A 19,679-nucleotide genomic window follows, 5' to 3' on the forward strand; every position below is an offset into this window, starting at 1 on the left:
GATTATGTTATACTCATGCTCAAAGATCTCCAAAGGCTCATGACTGCTGGTTGAACTTAGTATAAACTCACCATGCCCCATCCCAGCTATCAAGACCACACCACAGCATGGTTCCTCCTTGCCTTGGGAGTCTCATACCCCCGTGATTCTCCCATATGTTCCCTGTGCTTCAGCAGAACCAGATGGTTCAGTTTCCGTAGCTTGCTTTGTCCCTTTCTCTGTGCCTTTGAGCTCATTCTTTACTGCGGGAGACTCCTCCTCTTTCAAGTGTCCTCCCTCATCTCTGCCCATGCAGATCCTCCCCAAACTTGAATGCTACCACCCCAGTCGTGTTTTCTGCTTCTCCCACCCGCCACTCCCCAAACGATGTGATCTCTCCCCCTTGAGCCCCAGCTGCACTCTCCCTCCCCCGCTGTTCTCATATCCTCTTTTGGATTGTAATCCTTCGCGTTGCCTGTGGTAAATCTGCTGCTGCAAGCATATATCTGCTGCAAGCCTCGTAGAATTCCTTGCATATCATAGAAGTGCAAAAGGATTCATTAGGTTAAATCTTCACACTCGGTAAATTCTCTTACCCCAAATTGATCTAATCCTTCAGCTTGTGGGAAAGAGATCATACACCTGAAGCCATTATGAAAGTAGGTTAACTTTCCAGTGCATTTGGTCAAGAAGTCAAAAACACTCTGGCAGTGGAAGGCAGGCCGAGTAGGAGTAGGAACTCAACTCATCTGCCTTTCCTTGCCCCTGGAGGGGTCCACAGCTGCCCCTGACACAGCCCACACGGAGCAGAGTTCCTCTGGATTTGGAAAGCTTCTTGCCAGCCACAGCCAACAAGGACTTCCACCCCCTATTAATGGAAGAATTTACTCTTAACAATCCATGTACTTTCATTAAAGCGATGTTTGTAAACATCCTGGTTCTTGACTCATACTCATGTCAGCAGATGGCATTCTGTTGGGAAGAAGTGAGGAAGGGGAGATGGTTAGGGGTGAGTGTAGAAGGCTAGATCAGATCAGGGGTCCACAAGCAAAGATCCTCTCTTTTGAGTGGCCCAGAAAGCTTCTTTCCCCACACAAACCTCGCATTTGACAGTCCTGGAAGGACACACGTGGAGTCTCAGCCTCGAAGAACCTGGTTTCCCAACTGCAAGCCTGGGTTTCTCACTGTCATCTGCAATTACTCGTTTACAGTAAGTGGCTCTTATCTAGTTCAGTTTCTCACTCATTTACATATTCAGTGAACACCAATTGTGTATGTCCCTGCTCTTAAGGGACTCAAAGACAGATGAGACGTGATGGTTCCCAGATTCTTTTGTGAAAATGCAGAAGGACAACTAAGGTTTCAGACTTACTACTCAACCCCATTCTGACCTGTACTTACCACATCTGCCCTCACTGTAGAGCTCAGATATTCAAAATCTGAGTTATTATTATCTTCAGCATGCACTTGGTACCCTGAATGTTATTCCCAGAATCTTTTTATCTTTACCTTTCCTTACCACAGGCAGTGGTATTTCGTTTGGTACCATCCTTTGCCAGATTCAATATTAATAGTATTTAATATTCTCTCTATTGTTGAAAAGAACAATACAAAAGTTGAAATAGTAACAACAGCATATTTTATCATCTTATTTTAATTTTGGAATCACCCGTCTGGTCTCTGGATCTTTACCCTGTGCCTTTTTTGTTTGGGGCCACTGTCCAAGAAACAGAACTGTGACTTGAATCCAGGTCTTCTGACTCTGGGTCCTGGGCCATCTTCAAATCCTTAGCCTTATTTTAGCAGCACTCACGAGGCTATTTGCGATAGACATTTAGCCTTTCTACCCGATAAGGTTTGATTACTGTTGACTGTGCAGAGTATGTAAACCTGAAAGTGCACCCTATGCCCTAGTGATTCCAGAGCAGACTGGTGTTACATGGTCAACACTACTTGGTAGAGCAGTCTTCTGTCTCTCTTGAACCTGAAATGCATCCCATCCCTTCTCTTGACTCACCAAGTTCATCAGTAGCATGAGTACCAGCAGACCCTGTCTCTCAGGGGCTGCAGTGTCATCTAAATGTGAATGATGACCTCTGTTTTAGGGTAGAAAAGTGCAAGCACACCAATCTGATACTCTTTTATTTGGATTTTTTTTTCCATTTTCTCCTTGGAATCAGTTTTCATAATTTTAACATGTTAAAAAATATCCGGTCATGTGCATACATGTGTGTGTGTGTGTGTGTGTGTGTGTGTGTGAGTCACAGGCATCTTCTTTTGAGACTCACTAGGCTTGGAAAAACCTAAGCCTGGTGAGAATGCTTCCCCCTGCCCTGTGAAGTTTCAGGTCAGCTAACCGTGGGGTTTGTTATATAACCTACACGCCAAGCACTGGCACGAGGGGACCTCAGGCAAGGATCGCCCCTCTTGGTTTGTGACAGACGGGCAGCTTTCTCCTCTAATATGTGCCATAGCTACAGAGCCAGATTGGAAGGAGAGGATTTATAGGAAATCCAGCTGTGAGTTTTCGGGGTTTTTTTTTTCCTCTTAGAGCTGGAGGCGGGGCCAAAACCAACCTCAAACCAGGCATACCATTGATCAGGCTAGAATGATGTGGAACACAGTCTCACAGACAACAGCTAAGCACAGGGGAAATATTAGCTGGCAGAGATAACGAAGAGGAAACACTCAGTGACAGACGCACCATCTGTCAGTTTCAGAGAAGCGATTTTCAAGAAGGCAGAAAATGAAGAAGAGAGTGGTTTTGTTTCAAAGGTACAGCACAGCCTTAAGGACGTTTTAAACAAAGTGAGCCTGTATTTCATAGAAGAGGTCCTGGCGGTGGGTAAGAGAGCAGTTACTTCCTAGCTGTACTGGGAGTTTTTGTTATTGATACATAAAGTTTTCTTTGTAGTATACTTGATATCTAGAAGGACAGTCTTTTAACAAGAACTTGATTTAAAATGGAAATCAGTGTCTCGTTTTGATTATTAACTTTAAAGACATTGGAAAGTTACAGGAAGATATTTATTTACTCTATTTAACCTCAGAGAATTGCTTTTATTTCAGATAGACTAGAGATATTGATATCAGAACTGTCTTATTTTTTTGAACTATGGGCTAAATTACTGGAATCTTTCCTCAGAGGTAATTTAGTGAGAAAGTACCATCTCTCAGTTTTAAGAGGCTGACAGAAAATGCTGTCTATTGGATCTTTACTTCCCTGGGATCAGTTGCATTAATAGCCATAACTGTGATCTAAACTTCTACGTGCCTTTCCTAATAGCATTATTGTGTTGATGTAGTTTTTAAAGGAGGCTGCTTCTTAATCTTCTTTATAAGCTGCTAGGTAAAACAATCCTGCTGTGTGTGTTTAATACATTTTCAAAGGTGTTAGTTTTAGAACAAAGTTGGACTTGTGCTGTGTTTGTTACTGTATGTTATATCTAAGTAGTCTGCATTTGATGTCACATGTCATATGTTTTGTTACGCTGAGATTTATCTAGTTCTGAACAGGTCTAAAGCAGCGCTTTGGAATCATAAGCTTATATGAGCAATAGCAAGAAGTTTTGAGTCGGATCACAGGAGCCCCTGTATTAGAAAAAGGCAGTTCTCTTACAATTCACACAGGCAAAAGGGGCTCATTTTGCCTCAGCGTTAGCCAACTGTCTAGCCCAAACCAGAAGTGGAAGCACTGGCTGTAAACTCGCAAAACCACTCAGTGTTATGGCCCAATATGGATGTCAGAACTTTGTAGCATGTGTGGGAACATGGCTGCAGTCCAACGTCTGGAATCATTTATCTTCTGGGAGAGTCCAGAAGACAACTGCTTCATGCATTTTACAGAAATCCTAGCTGATTGATTTCATTTACATAGGGCAAGCATAGTGACTGATGGTGGGGCGACCACAAGTGGGGGAGAAGTATTGATCTATTTCTGCTTTTCCTGACATCCTGATCTCATTAGTGTCCCGGCACCTTTGAATGAGATTGTGCCATTACGAGCAACCATATGGTTTCTACAGGGCCCTTTCCACCCGTTTCGTAATAAATGCCACATTGATGTCTTTTTTCATTGCGGGGAGTCAGAAACTGAAAGTTGAACATTTGTCTTACTGTCTTTTCAGAAGTTTAACCTATTTCCTATTAGATTTGAGGAGTGAGAGAAAGAAAATACCAGTAGACACAGTTCTCCTTAGGCTCATCGCAGCTTAGGCAGTGAGATTTTAGAGATGTGTGCAAGATGGTCTTTCTGAAATTCTGGAACATACTCTTCGGGATGCATAGACTTGTATCTGTGTGTGAGGATGTCAGCTTTGCCAGCCAGTATTTTCTGGATAGCTAAGTTCACATGTGCTGACATATGCTGACTTGTGACAGGGTAGCATCCAGATCTTTTTCTAACTTGTGAAATAATATTTGCCAGTTTCTAACAATACCCATGTCAGACTGGGTGAAGACATTTTGAATTTATTGCAAGGACTAAGGTAACAGTCAGAAGTCTTGGATTTCAGCCACTACCCTTATGCTGCCTACTTTGATGACCTTAAGGAAGATAGCTAACCTTTTAAGAAATCTGTTTCACTGCTTTAAAATATAGTGAATATTTCTAGCCATCTCTGATTTCCAGAGACACTTCAAATGTCAGCAAGATGATAATAATGTGTCTTGCTCTGTTACTTTTTAGGATATATGTCATTTATGAAGTAGCCTCTGTTTCCTTAGACTGGAAAAGCTGAAAAATTCTGGGTCACTGGAAAGAAGATTCTGTAATTTTACACAGTAGTACTTTTGTTTGCAACAGCTACTCTTGAAGATACTTGTACTGATCTTTTTTCTTTATGTGGAATTATCCTTTGATTTTCTCATTACAGTTTCTGGCATTGTGAAATACCAGGCATTCTACCAAACAGGTTGAAGTTGTAGAAGTTGGGTTAAGATTGGTGCAATGCTGCTTTGGTCTAGTATGGTTAAATATATATAATTTTTAAAATTCCTAATACAAGAAAATAAATGATAGTGCAAACTAGGTTATCTAATGTTTTCTAACATATATATACCCTGGTGGCTTAGATGGTAAAGTGTCTGCCTACAATGCGGGAGACCCAGGTTCAATCCCTGGGTTGGGAAAATCTCCTGGAGAAGGAAATGTCAACCCACTCCAGTATTCTTGCCTGGAAAATCCCATGGACAGAGGAGCCTGGTGGGCTACAGTCCATGAGGTCGCAAAGAGTCGGACACAACTGAGCAACTTCACTTTCACTTTCACATATATACACACACACACACACACATATATATGCATATAAATAGTGGCTCAGATGGTAAAGAATCTGCCTGCAATGCAGGAGACCCAGGTTTGATCCCTGGGTCAGGAAGATCCCCTGGAAAAGGGAATGGCTACCCATTCCAGTATTCTTGCCTAGAGAATTCTGTGGGCAGAGGAGCCTGGCAGGCTACAGCCCATGGGGTCACAAAGAGTTGAATACACTTGGCAACTAAACAACAACATATAAAATATTAAAAGATAGGAACCCTTAGTGTGTTTTCATTTTAAGCCATTTTACTTGAAGTGATAAACATGAGAGCAAGTTAGGATAGTGCAAACAGCATCAGAACTCAAACCTGCCAATCTCAGCTGCCAATACCACCACACTCCATGCAAAACCATCCTTCTGGGCACTCTTCTTATAAGTGCTGGTGATCAAATAATGTCTGTGGAATGAATGAACAAGTCAATCTTTTGGTATCTTCCTGAAGATATTATCTCGTTCATGGTCTACTATCATCACACATTCTTCAGGATGGAGTCTGAGTACCCATCTGTGGGTACTCATTACAGTGTGATAGCATATAGACTCTTTTAGGCTTGTGTCTGTCATCACCAGTAGACAAACTGTTAACCAAGTTAGTCCTACCTGAATCTTACTAATTGCACTCAGCTAACTGAAAAACAGGGCTTTCCAGGGAGCATCGTGGTAAAAATCTGCCTGCCAATACAGGAGATGCAAGAGATGTGAGTTCCATCCCTGGGTCAGGAAGATCCAATGGAGCAGAAAATGGCAACCCACTCCAATATTCTTGCCTGGAAAATTCCATAGACAAAGGAGCCTGGTGGGCTGTGGTCCACGGGGTCGCAAAGAGTCAGACATGACTGAGCACACAGCACATAACTAAAAATTAAAGCTATCCATCAGTTCTCTCTCTTGGGAGAGAGCCTTGACATATTTGTGACTAGATATATTTTAAAAAGAAAATATAGTCATCTTTTTGAGAAGCAGTTTGGCTGTATTTATGAAGACCCTCTTACCCAGTAAATCCCCTTCTAGGAAATTATCCTAAGGAAGTGGTTTAAAAAAAAAAATACACAGTAGCTAAAGCTTTCCCAAGACAGCATGATATTATTCATAAATAATGTGAAAAATGGCAAATAAATTGACATTAGCATTGTCTTAATAATCAAAATAAAGTTTTTAATAATCCACAGGCTAACTGATCAATGATATATAATTGTATTGATTTCAATGCTGCCTTTTTTAGACTCTTTGCAAAGAACCAGGAATATACTTGAAGCCATCAAGTTTACAACTTCTTACCAGGCTTATAATTTGACTCCTCTCCCTTTTTTCTTTAATTTAGAAATTGTTGAAAATAAGGTAATCTCTGAGGCCAAAGTTTTAAAACTCTGTAAAGAAACAATAATCTTAGCATCAGGAGAGGCCTAAAAGGCCTGTATTATCCATTTCTATTAAAAAGTAAACTGTGACTGAGAGAGATGGAAATTCTAACTGGTTTAACTTTTTTCTTGAACTGAAGTTAAAAAGGGAAAATTTGAATCTACGTGTTAAATGACTATGAAGAAAACTATGTAAATTGTGGAAGCCTTTTATAATCCCTCATTTAATCTCCTTTTACATGGAATAACTGGCAGAAGTAAATCCATTTTATCATAATAGTTTCTGCAAGTTATATCAGGATAAACCACAGGAATACAGGAAATAATCTCCTCTCAAATCAGGGCCCTATAGTCAGTTGAACCCTGAACTGACTTAGAAGTTTTACAGATTCAGTGATAAATTGATCGGGGGCCTCACTGCTGAGATCTACTGTCCATCACTCACCTCTTTGTTCAAGAGGAAGGGTTTTATTTTTTCACTTCTTGGGATAATCCTTGAAATGGACCCCGACTCATGATGCCCTTCCCTGAAGCTCTTGGTAAAGAGGCTGGATCAAAGAACTGCTGGTGGGCAGGACATTTCCCCAGCAGGCCTGGCCGCTTTGTCTTAAAAGGGCAGAAAAGCGTGTGCCTTCTTTAAAGACATTTCTAAATGGTCTTGTTGGGCATACTGCCCACCAAGTAACGCAAGTCCCTGCTTCAGAGCACTCCCTGTGTAAACAGTGAAGGAATGCCAACTTCAAAAAATGAATACAAACCCAGTTGATAAGCAGGCGAATAAATCCCCACATGGGCCACAACCAAGTCCAGGAGTAAATGTCAGAGCATCAGGTCAGGGGTGGAGGGAACAGGGAAAGTGGAGCCCTGGGGGGGTCATCCTAGAGGAAATCTGAGTCTTCATAATCGGGAAAGCTCCTTGAAGTGGCCTCCTTCTTAGTTAAGCTGTGAGAGTGAGGAGAAGCACCTTCCCAGGGTAGTTTGGCCTGGTAGTCTACAAGCTGCCATGGTAGTTTGCACCTTGGTGGCGGCTCTCACACACCAGGTGAAGGAGGTCAGTTTTGTAGCCTGAGCCGGACCAGGCTGGTTGTCTGAGCTAGAGGCGCATGAGAGAGCCAGCTGCTGAAATCCCCAGCCCAGGGAGCTCTGACAAAATACCAAGGAAGGGCGTGAGTGCAGCCAGCGAGCCAGAGGGGAGGGAGTTCAAGGCGGTAGTGCCCTTCCCCTTCAGCCTCTGCACAGGAGGGAGGCCCGTTACTCTACCTGCAGTCTGCAAAAGGCAGCTGGACCGTGTCTGAATTGTTGCTTGTGGGTCTAGAATTTAAGCTCACTCTACTGCCTCAGAGAAGATTATGCTCTAAAAGCTTCTTGGAATTACTGGTTCTGTACTTGCTGCAAGAGAACAATGATTTAGAACAATCTCCTGAGAACCACTGTTCTTCCCACATGTGCTTATTATCCTGCACACTGGACTGTTTGTACCGGGCCTGACCAGGGAGCTGCTATACACATTATGAGCAGGTCTGGGGAGGAGAAACCCAGCACGCACACGAGATACCCTTGAATTAACCATAAATTATTCCATGAAAAGAACCCTTATGTAACATGGAGGCGTTCTGTCTGCTCTTCTTTGAGTCTTGCAAGTACTTGAATAAAACCACAAGATGGTTAAACAACAATAGTGGGTGCTCAGTTTAAATAAAAGCAGTTTATTTGCAGTGGAGTGTCGAACTCCAAACTGACTTCTCCGTGCCAGGCATTACCTCAGAGAGAAATAAGATATGTGTAGCTTTAGAGTTTACTACCAAAGTCTCCAACTCCATGTTGGTTTAAGCTATAATTTTATTTTTCTTTTCAGTCACCCCGATATTCACTGATTTGGTGTTGGTATATTACTTCTGTAAAGAATCTAAATGCCTGTCTTACTTCATTTCCCTTGTCTCGAGATCCATAGCTAGTAACATTGCATATTGCATTTCAGCAAACATCTATTGATCATTGACTAAGTGTGAGGAGCTTGGAGAAGCAGACAGACCTGTGACGCCTGCTCAGGGATGTTATAGTCCCATCTTTGGGGCAAATATGGACACAGTTCAAGGGAGAATGACTTTTATACTAATTAGAAGCATAAGGAGATACACTATGGAGCACACATTTAAATCAGCTGGAAGAATCGGAGAGCTCCATGGACAATATGACATTTGAGCACAGCCTGGAAATACCAAGAGATGTTAATTTAGGGCAAGATAGAAAACAGACATTCAGAGATAACAGAATATATGTCAAAAGACATGAAGACTTTATTTTTAATATTTATCTTTACTTTTTAAGTATTTATGTTTATCTGGCTGCGCTGGGTCTTTGCTGCGGCACACGAACTGTGTGGCATGTGGGATCTAGTTCTCTGACCAGGGATCAAACCCAGGGCCCCTGCACTGGGAGTGCTGAGTCTTAGCCACTGGACCTTCAGGGAGGTCCCAAAACATGAAGACTTTAAAGTGATGTATGTGTTCGAGAATAGACACAGGGTCCCCCAGAGTGGTCAGCATGACTAGACTTCAGGGGGTATGAGGAGACAGCTACATCAGAAAACGGGCCTGAAAAGGCAGTTGGGGTTAGAGCTTTGAAGGCTTTTAGATACTGTTTCCTCAGTCACACATGGTTATTGAGAATTTATGAGGAGGCTGATTTTTAGTGCAAGTGTTTGTTGCTCAGTCGTGTCTAAGTCTTTGTGACCCCATGAACTGTAGCCCGTCAGGTTCCTCTATCCATGGAATTTTCCAGACAAGAACACTGGGGTGGGTTGCCATTTTCTTCTCCAGGGGATCTTCCTGACCCAAGGATCAAACTGGGGTCTCCTGCATTGCAGGCAGATTCTTTACTAGGTGATTTTTAACTTGTAATTTGGGAGGAATGTTCTGGTAAAAGGGTAGATTGGAGAGGAAGCAATGATACCATATACAGGTACATCCATAGCCCATATCCCTCCATTCCATCAACAAATATTATTTAGGGATCTGTTGTGCGTCAGGCCCAATTTTAGGCTATGGAGATACATCAGTGAGCAAAATGGCAGAACAATATTTCCTGCCCTTGTGGAGCTTATGTTCTAATGGAGAAGACATACAGGGAACAACATAAATGTGTATTTTAGTGGCAATTGATAAGGAAAATGAGTACAACAGGGCAAGATGGTATGAATGTGAGCAAGAGGGATTAAGTTTTGTGAAAAGGTGGCTGGGGAAAGTCTCTTTGAAGAAGGGACTCAAATGAAGATGCCAAGGAAGGAGAGTGGAAGAGAGCATCTGTGGATTCTGAGGCAAGAGCATGTCAAATGAGGATTGAGAAAAGGCTAAGGCTCTGGTGCAGGTGAGTCTGGGGTGCTCAAGAGATGACTGTCTAGATGAGCCAGCCCTGGACAGAAGAAGGAGGAGAAAAAAGGGAGCTATTTCAACAAAAGCATCCCTCCGTGACTGGTGGGTTTGGTTATAAGGAAAAGGTCAAAGAGGACTTGGGAGAGGGGGAGTGTGGGTTTACACCGAATGACTCAGGTCCAAGTATTTGGTGTTAAGACAGTTTTGTAGGGTGGTCTGGATGACCTCATCAAAGGAAGAAGTGAAATCAGCCATGAGTCAGTAAGTAGTATGGGATGAGGGCTGGGAACTGGTAATCAGCTGCACAGTTTGATCTAGCTGCTGAGAGGAATAGGAAAAGAACTCTACAGCATGTGAATAAAGGACAGATGAACAGTGTTTTTAGCTTACCTGTGGCTTGTTTATCTGTTCAGCAAACACATATTAGCACTTACGGTGTGACTAGCGCTGTACTGAATGCTGAACATACGGAAGAGGAGTGTGCCTACTGACAGAGAGGACAGAACATTTCTAAATATACAGAATGTGTTCCCTTATTAGATTGGAGAGGGCTTCCCTGGTAGCTCAGTTGGTAAAGAATCTGCCTGCAGTGCAGAAGACCCAGCTTCCATCTCTGGGTTGGGAAGATCCCCTGGAGAAGGAAAAAGCAACCCACTCCAGTATTCTTGCCTGGGAAATCCCATACAGCGGAGCCTGGCAGGCTACAGTCCATGGGGTCTCAAGAGTCAGACATGACTTAGCTACTAAACCACCATTAGACTGGAGAGAATGAGACAATGTAATATTTAACTTCTCACAATAAGCCCACTCACAATACAGACAGCTTTTACTGGGCTGATTCTTAAGAGGTCCATATTAAAACAAAAACAAAACCAAAAAATGTACTCTTCCCTCTTGTATAGAGTTGATTCAATTAGAACCAAATAGTTGTAATTTTCAACAATTGTGTGTTGTGTGTGCACTCAGCCATGTCTGATTCTTTGCAACCCCATAGACTTTTAACCCTCCAGACTCCTCTGTCCATGAAATTCTCCATGCAAGAACACTGGAGTGGGTTGCCATTTCCTCCTCCAGGTGATATTTTTGACCCAGGGATCGAACCTGCATCTCTTGTGACTCCTGCCTTGGCAGGCAGATTCTATACCAGCTGTGCCACCTGGGAAGACCTGCTTAAATCTGTCTGTAAAACTGAGTTTCCAATCAGCATGCTTTGAGGTGCATCTCATGGATATGGGTGTGCTCTAAATGGGTCTAGGGATGCTGAAGATACTAATCCCCTCAGCCTTTGGGCTGGCTGAGTAGGGCCTGGGGTAGCCAAAGACACCATCTGGCTCTAGCAACCTGGTCATTCACCCCAGTGTGTGGTAAAAATGCAGCGTAGGCCAGGTTGAGAAGAAAAGGTTGAGAAGCATGTGATCAAAGATGGCCCTCCAATATGCTGGATCTTTACTCCATGTTTCCAAGCATAGTGGCTTCACACTCTTGAATGTACACGCCTGTTAATAACAAGATTTTGAGCGGTATTCTCTGTATAGCTATCTGTAATTTCTGCTTTGGGAGTGTTTTTTTGTTTGTTTTTGTTTTTGGCTGTACCACTCAGCTTGTGGAATCTTAGTTCCCCAATCAGGGATTGAACTCAAGGCCATAGCAGAGTTCTAACCCCTGGACTGCCAGGGAGCTCCATGTATTTTTTACAAAAAATACATGTTCACTGTTATTAATTATCTCAAGTCATAAAGGCCAAAGATCATTAGCAATTACATACATCTTCATTTCAAACAATCTTCTAGAGAATTTTAATTATTCCAGTTGACTTCTTGTCAGGTCTGAACATATTTTCATTGTTCTTACCTTGTAGATGTGATTGCTATAGTCCCAGTACTGGAGGGAGGGAAATTTCAGCTTTGTCACTTTCTTGTTGACTACTTGTGCTAGTAATTAATATCATCTTCTCTCCATTCTTTCTCTGCAAGAATCTTTTTAAGTGACTTCTCCATTTTATGAAGTTTAGTTTGATTAAAAGTAAGCAATGTATTGGGCTTCCCTTGTAGCTCAGTTGGGAAAGAATCTGCCTGGAATGCAGGAGACCCAGGTTTGATTCCGGGGCCAGGAAGATCCCCTGGAGAAGGAAATGGCAACCCACTCCAATATTCTTGCCTGGAAAATCTCATGGACAGAGGAGCCTGGCAGGCTATAGTCCATGGGGTTGCAAGAGTCGGACACGACTTAGCAACTTAATGACCACCACCAAGCAATGTATTCCACATATTTTCTCAATCAGGTACATGTATGCTGCCATACATCATGACACTTGGCAATACTGAAAATATGCATGGACATATGATGACCAGTGCCCCCCTTCTCTGCTCTATGATTCTCACGCTCCCTCAGAATCCACCAGCAGACTTGCAGCTTGAGTGAGGGGGTGTGTGTGCCCTGTGTGCTCAGTCATGTCCAGCTCTTTGCAACCCCATGGACTGAAACCCGCCAGGCTCCTGTGCCCATGGAGTTTTCCAGGCAAGAATCCTGGAGTGGATTGCCATTTCCTACTGCAGGGGATCTTCTCAACCCAGAGATCAATCCTGCATCTCCCACTTGGCAGGCGGATTCTTTACAACTGCACCACCTGGAAAGCCTAATGCCTTGTATCAAATCCTGATATTGAATCCTGGCATAAAATTTTCTTAAAATATCAAAAAATACTTAAATATTTAAAATAGACACAAATGGAAATTTCTAATGTATTCATCTACGTCCTATTTTGGAGACCATTTCCCTCATGCCCTATAAATAGTCATTGCCCCTCTCCTTAACCTAGTGACACAAGCTATTAGTTATTATGTGGTTCTCATCTGCCAACCACAGTACAGATACAAGCTCATTTCATCCTCACAGCCATCCTTTGAGGCAAGACTACTATCTCCATTTTACAGATGAAAAAACTGAGGTTCAGAGAGGTTCATTAATGTGTCCAAGGTGGCACTGGCTGTAAGAAATGGACAGATTTGAAACATAAGATTTTTGCCATCGTAATCACTTCCTTGCTTCTCTTAGGGCTAAGGTAATTTGCCATCTTGTGTCTAAAAAGCTTAGTCCCAAAAAATAAAAGAATTTGGAGTTCTCAAGACACTCTTTGGGGTGATACTGATATGGGTGCTGTATGTCTGTTTCTCACCTTAAATTGTAGCAGCATTATGCCTGGTTTGTGTCCATGCCGCAAGCCTGGTTGCTATGGCGTCCTTCATAGTAGGAAAATATTTGTCAGCTCCAGGTGGCTGGAACACCAGGCAGGCTTGCTGATAGTTCAGTGAATAGGAATAATGATTTGGCGAGTTACAGGGTAGTAAGCAGAGAGAAAAACAAAAACTCCAGGGACTCTGATGAAGTAGGCCAAGGATTTTCACACTATGTTTCCACCACTACACAACTTCAAGTTCAGTCAGCTGGGTTAGAGAGAGAGACTAAATCTGCAAAGATGAAATTGGAGGCTACTGAAATAACATCCCTTGCTGTGAGTCCATATAATGCCTTAGAATAAAATGTGTTGTCCCAGTAAAATTAAGTTGCCATATCCAAAGTGGTGGCCGCATAAGACACTTTAATTGTTGTTCATTGACTTAAATCATCTCCTAAGTCATGATTTATTCTCCTTGAACATGATTATCTCCAGATAATGTTCTCTTCCAGTAAGAAGAGAAGAACAAAGGAAAATAAATAAAACACAGTTTATTCAAATCTCATAAAAGTTCTTGCACAAGAAATGAAGAAGCATGGGAAAATACAAGTTCTTTTATAAAAACAAGTTTTTCCTTGAAGTCACTACAAGATTGCAGTTCACATAACATATTGGTATGTGTATATGTTTTTACAAGAGGGGGCTGTGTCACCAGAAAAATGTGACTCAGTCTCTACGGTCATTTTTTAATGACTAACAGTATATATAATATCCTTTTTTTTTTAAGCAGTTTATAATTCATTTCTCATTTTTTAAAAAGTCCATTTTTGCTTTCTCTGAAGAAGCCTGTATCTGGGAATTGAGAACCATTTTTCTTTTCATCTTAATTCTTAACTACTTTAAATGTGTCCTATATTCTGCCCCAAACTAACAAACCATTAGAAGTTTGAAAAGTTTTGTACTAACAAACATACAAATTATAATTTATAATAAAGCAGTAGCATTCTGAATCCTTAACATGATGTTTAAGCGCCTTCGAGCCTAAAAATAAATGCTCGTTAACCTATTTTATGTACTCTTCCCGTAAAAGAATCTACGTTTACAAGATACGTATATTGGAGGGGGGAGTGGTTTTTGTGTGTTAAGATTCAGTCAAAACACTTTTTTAAAGTGAAAAAAGTTAGTCTCCTTTGTAAACTGGATTTCATAGCAGAATATTCCCAAAATAAAATACTAACTATCCCTCCATATTTAAATTAAGATTTATTCACAGAAGTTCATTTAGCATACAGTTTTAAGGTAATAGCATTGTTTTTGAGCAATCTTAACTGTTTTTAAACAGTGAAGTAAATTTATGGTTCACAAGTCATCTGATTTTTATTTTTTTATTTATCAAGTTATTAGGCATGGACTATGTTCATTGCCCCATTCCTGTGGCTTTTCTACTGAGTTGAGTCTATTGAATAAAAGTCCAGACTGAGGCAAGAAGGGACAGGAAAAAAGTATTTCTGTGTTCTTGCTTCTACCTAGGAAGAATTCTTTCTTTCTTTTTCCCTATATGAGTGAAAAGAAGCTCTAACAATCCCTGAGATCTCTGGGATAATTCTGGACTAGTAACTAATTGAAAAAAACAACATGAAAACCTCGACTTTAAAAGAACTTCTTTTTGCCTCAGCCCTGAGAGGGGGAAGAAAGAGAATAATCCCTCTCACACTTAGTTAGCAGTGCTACAAGGAATTCTGACTGGCTTGATAATCACCATGGAGCCGCAGAGTACTTGGCTGGTAGATAGCTAAATGTAATTAATAGTACAGATTGTCAGATAAACCTCCTCATTTATTTTACAGCTCTGTGTACTTTCTCTGTTCTGCCCCCTCAAGTTAGGGTCTTCTTCTCTAAGTCTCCTTGTTTGCCCCTCGCCTGGCTAGAACACCGCAGCAGGAGCACTTTGAGCAGGGAGGCACCCTGAAGAGTGCTTCAGGCTTCAGGCTGTGATGGTTTGAATCCCGGCCCTGTCCCTGGCTGTGTGAACACTTTCCTGCTGCTGGTCCCCAAAGTGGCGATGGTGGTGTCTGTCTCAGAGTCTCAGGAGGGTGCAAGGTCACACCTGAAAAACCTGCTTCTGTGCTTCCTCAGGGTGTATGTCCTGTAAAAATGCTGTCAGTATGATGACCTCATTGTTTCTGCTCCTCACCTTTTCCTAAGCTCCTGGAGACTTCAGTCTGCCAGGAACCCTAATGTCTCCACCTAGAACCTTCCGAAGAGAGTCGAAACCTTTAGAAAAATATTGCCTGACGCATCAGCTTTTCTCCTCCTTCTTATCACTGACAATCCTCACTTTCATCAGTTTAAGAGCCATCGCCTCTTTTTCTGCACCTCAGCTTCTCTGTTGCAGTGGCGACATATGCAGTTAATGGCTATTAAGGTATGAATAAATAAATGGAGAAATTATGAGTGAATTTTTTTTCTTTCATTTGGTTGCTTTTTCTAACTTATAATTTAAACCCTACCTTTTTTCAAAAAGTTTTGGAAGAGCTTTTCTGTTGATATCACGTGTTCCCATTTAGTTATGACTGAGGACTGAAACTGGATCAGAACCTGTGGTTTGCCTTATAGTGCCTCCACTGTGTGGCCTTGACACTTTTTAATCTCTCTGAGCATTAGTTTCTTCCTGTGTGAGATGGGGATGATGGTACCACTGTAGAGGTTGTTGTGAGGATGAAATGAACCATTGTATTGAGAGCATAAAGCATTTAGCATCAATGCCTGGCACACAGTGTCAACAATAACCATGCAGATACCTTCTAACACAATATTCGAGCATCATAAGAGAGAATTAAAACCGGAATTGAGTGGATGCTGTGGACCCTATAAACCTTCCTCGAACAATTTATATCAGGGAGAACATTCATGAATATGCATTTTGAACACTATAATATTCTAGTGACAATATTTATTTCAAAGAATGCAAATTCCAATAACAAGTAAGGACGATTATGATGAACAAGTTAATGAATAATGGAAGCAAAGTTACTGATATACTGTGTTAGCCTGTAAGTAGCTTATTCTCTCTTTAGTAAATACTCCAAATATGGCAAATGTTTATCTCCAGTCAAACTACAAAATGCCTAAAAGCCTTCACAGGCTGTAGAATTTTTTTTTTCTTTTTTGTCGTTTCTAATAATAACTATTTAGTAAGTTGCCCAAACAAGTTTTACTATAGCAGCATGTGCCTGATATGGTGTCAGGTGTGGTGGGAATGACTGAGAAGTTGGAGACTCCAGTCCACATATTCCTGTAACTCCATTTCAGAGATAGCAGTTCAGGGCCGCACACACTCAGGGCCAGATTGCCTGGCGGATTTGCAAGCTGAATGCAGTGTGAGGTCATTTACCCAGATATTTTAATAACTGTCTTATAATAATTGACTGCCTTTAAAAATGCACTTTTATTCATCTTCCTCCAGTCAGAATCCTGTCTGTCTTCTTGTCTCTATTAGAATTGAATGACAAGACAGAGAGAGATCAAAAATGGTACATTTAGGGATAAAATTGAAAAAAAGGAACCAGTTGGGGTTAATGTCTAGGACAAAGACGCAGCCACCGAGGCTATGGTTTCTCAGGATGCTTTGCTTGCTGTGTCAGAGACCACAGTATGAAATCACACAGACGTTTGGATTAGGGCTCGTCAACAATGGTTTCCTAGCAACAAAGTGTTAGACCAACCCTAACTCTCCTACAACTTTCCTATATGGGTTTTCTTGGATTCAGGTAGCAGGGGTATGGCTAGAGTCTACAGTCGTGTAGCCCGAACATACGTATGCTTTATCTTCTTGCAGTCCTGTGACACTGTACCAAGGAGACACTGATTTCAGATACTGTCAGCATCTTACAAAACGTTTCATCTTACAAATCATAGCATTTTAGAGCCCTAAAAGAGACCTCATTTTATTGGTGAGAAGATTGGATCAGGGAGGTCACAGTGTTGTGGCCAAGGTCACACAACTAGCTGTCGGTTTGATCATTTCATTTGGCATCTCTTGACTCTCTTTTGGAGCAAAAACTTATTCCATAAAAGTCTTTGATTCCTACAGGCTCTCTCTCTCTCTCCTTTTTTCTGATTTCCTGGATATATACATTTTTTTTCCAAAAAAAAAATTAAAAGGAAATTTTTATAAACCTCCTGGTAACAACAACAAGATGGACTATGACTTAGCAAATAGTTTTTTAAAGTTAAATTCAAGGTCTTCAGAATTACTTAGCTTACCATCTAATACCATCTATTAATCAGTGGTGGGCCAATCATCAAAGCTTCCTAAAGAAAAATACACTTAAAAAGTTGAAAATCATGTATATAGTTTAAGAAAAAAACATGGCTTCATTTTAGTAACTATTTAAGTCATAAGTTATTAAATATACCTTGTAAATTGTTTACAAAATTCCAAAGTCTTTTTGAGTATAATAATGCATTGAAGTAGCACAGTTTTTTGCATGTTTGTTTGTTTTGAATGCTTGGATTTTTTTCTAAAAGAGTATGTTGTTTATGTTGGGCACATTGAAAAATGAATGCAATATTACAACTGCATCCTCTATTTTTGGTCTATCATGATGGTGATGCTAAGAGCCACAGGCTTAAAAACACTTGGGGTTTTGTTTTCATGCCTATCTCAGTAAATCTTTAAAATATTTGTTAAATAAAACAAGCTCAAGGCAAAATGAAGCCCAAACAGGGCATTCATTAGCCACAAAAAACTTTAGCCAAATATTTACTCATGGGTTAATGTGAACTTACTGGGTGATCACAGGGTACCTAGTACAGTGAGAAGCTTGTTTTATCCTGGAGGGAGTTGGGCAGCTAAATTTTAAAATAACATAAATCTAGAGTTAGATTTGGAATCATCATTTTTGCAGTAGTATTTAAAGTGATTTAGAGTGGGTGGAAGTTGAAAGAGAGGTGAAGCTTAAGGTGGTCATTTTTTAGTCGATGAAATCCAGAATACTACCTCGGACAGGGCAGACAGGGAGCAAAGGGCACAGAAAGCCAGTCTGTAGATGGGAGAAGAATTGAGCCAATTTAAAAAAAAAAAAAAAATGTGCTTAGAAAGATAAAGTTGAGAACAGTGTCAAAATTTATGACTTGAGAATAGCTATGAACTACATACTATCCATAATAATGGCACCAATACATGGGAAAGACAACGGGGCCTTTCTTTGTTAGAAAGAGGCTTGTATACATCAACCAGGTCATAAAATACCAGTGTGCTGAAACACTAGTGCTGGACTCGCCATCTAGGTGCCAGCCAGAGGATAGCTTATTGCTGTAGTTCCCTCCTTTCTCGTTCCTCCCTCTGCCCCTTGCTCCATTTTTCTAATAACTAAAAATCAGTTGTATCTAGAGAACTCCCTCACAGTCCAGTGGTTAAGGCTGTGTGCTCTCACTGGAAGGTGTGTGAGTTTGAGCCCCAGTTGGGGAACTAAGATCCTAAAAGCCTTGTGGCCAAAAAAAGAGAAAAAAAAATCAGTTATATCTAGTCACTAAATACTAGTGTTAGATGATAAAAGCCACTTTGGAGATTCCAACCAAATTGTAAATGTACCTGCTATCACCTCTTGTGAATATACTAAGGAATTTTTAAAATCTTGATATGTATCTCTTCCTTATGAATGTTATTCCTGATGTTAATTCCTAAACAATAAAAAGGAAGGAAATGAAACATTTTTGAATGATAAAAAAAAGTAAATGTTAGTCACTCAGTCGTGTCCGACTCTTTAGGACCCTATGGACTGTAGCCCACCGGGCTCCTTTGTCCATGGACTTCTCCAGGCAAGAATACTAGAGTGGGTAGCCATTCCCTTCTCCAGGGGATCTTCCTGACCCAGGTATCGAACACAGGTCCCCTGCATTGCAGGTAGATTCTTTACCGTCTGAGCCACCAGGGAAGAACCCCCTTTGAATGACTAAAAAAGAAACATAAATACAAGATATGGAGCTGTTGGCACCTCTTTGACAGGCCCTACACATCTGTCCCAGGATCCAGTCACAGTTAGTTTGAAAAGGAAACACCAGAGGTCACTTCACAGTCTTAAACCCAGAAATCAAGTTGAGTCTGAAAATAATTACAAATATGTAAGGGATCTGTAGGTGTTGTTATTAAGGCAAAAGTATCTTAACCATGCGTCATTCTCACGGACTAGTCTGATGGGGGCAAGAAGTTTCTTCATGGTGAGAACGTGAAGCCAGAAAACCTTCCCACAGTCAGCATCCTCTCATTAAAGTCTTGATAACCCCAAATTGCTTTTTAAATGCCTCGTACTCTATAAAGCTGATGAGCAGTGAAATAAATCTGTTCAGTCAACGGAGATTGGGTTTATTTTCAGGGTTGGCGGGAGGTGGGTACATCAAAGAGAAGGGACTGAATTGAATCCTTTTCAAAAGAAATTATTTCACAATCTATCTTAGTGTGTGGTGCATATTGAAA

The 19,679-nt window shown here is 41.1% G+C and overlaps 1 protein-coding gene across 7 annotated transcripts in view; it reads left to right on the plus strand.

Annotated features, from left to right (window-relative positions):
* The window catches only part of STARD13 (StAR related lipid transfer domain containing 13), a 224,781-nt gene that overhangs the window by 123,115 nt on the left and 81,987 nt on the right, over window positions 1-19,679 (plus strand). Inside the window, exon 1 of one of the 7 annotated variants that reach the window (XM_061133706.1) lies at window positions 2,295-2,754. The exons of the other annotated variants lie outside the window; for them this stretch is intronic. The gene's annotated coding sequence lies outside the window, so the exon portion shown is untranslated. Of the gene's footprint in view, window positions 1-2,294; window positions 2,755-19,679 lie in introns of those variants that run through there. 7 annotated transcript variants of the gene reach the window in all.

The sequence above is a fragment of the Dama dama genome, chromosome 30 (genome assembly GCF_033118175.1).
Source record: "Dama dama isolate Ldn47 chromosome 30, ASM3311817v1, whole genome shotgun sequence".
Classification (NCBI taxonomy): Eukaryota; Metazoa; Chordata; class Mammalia; order Artiodactyla; family Cervidae; genus Dama; species Dama dama.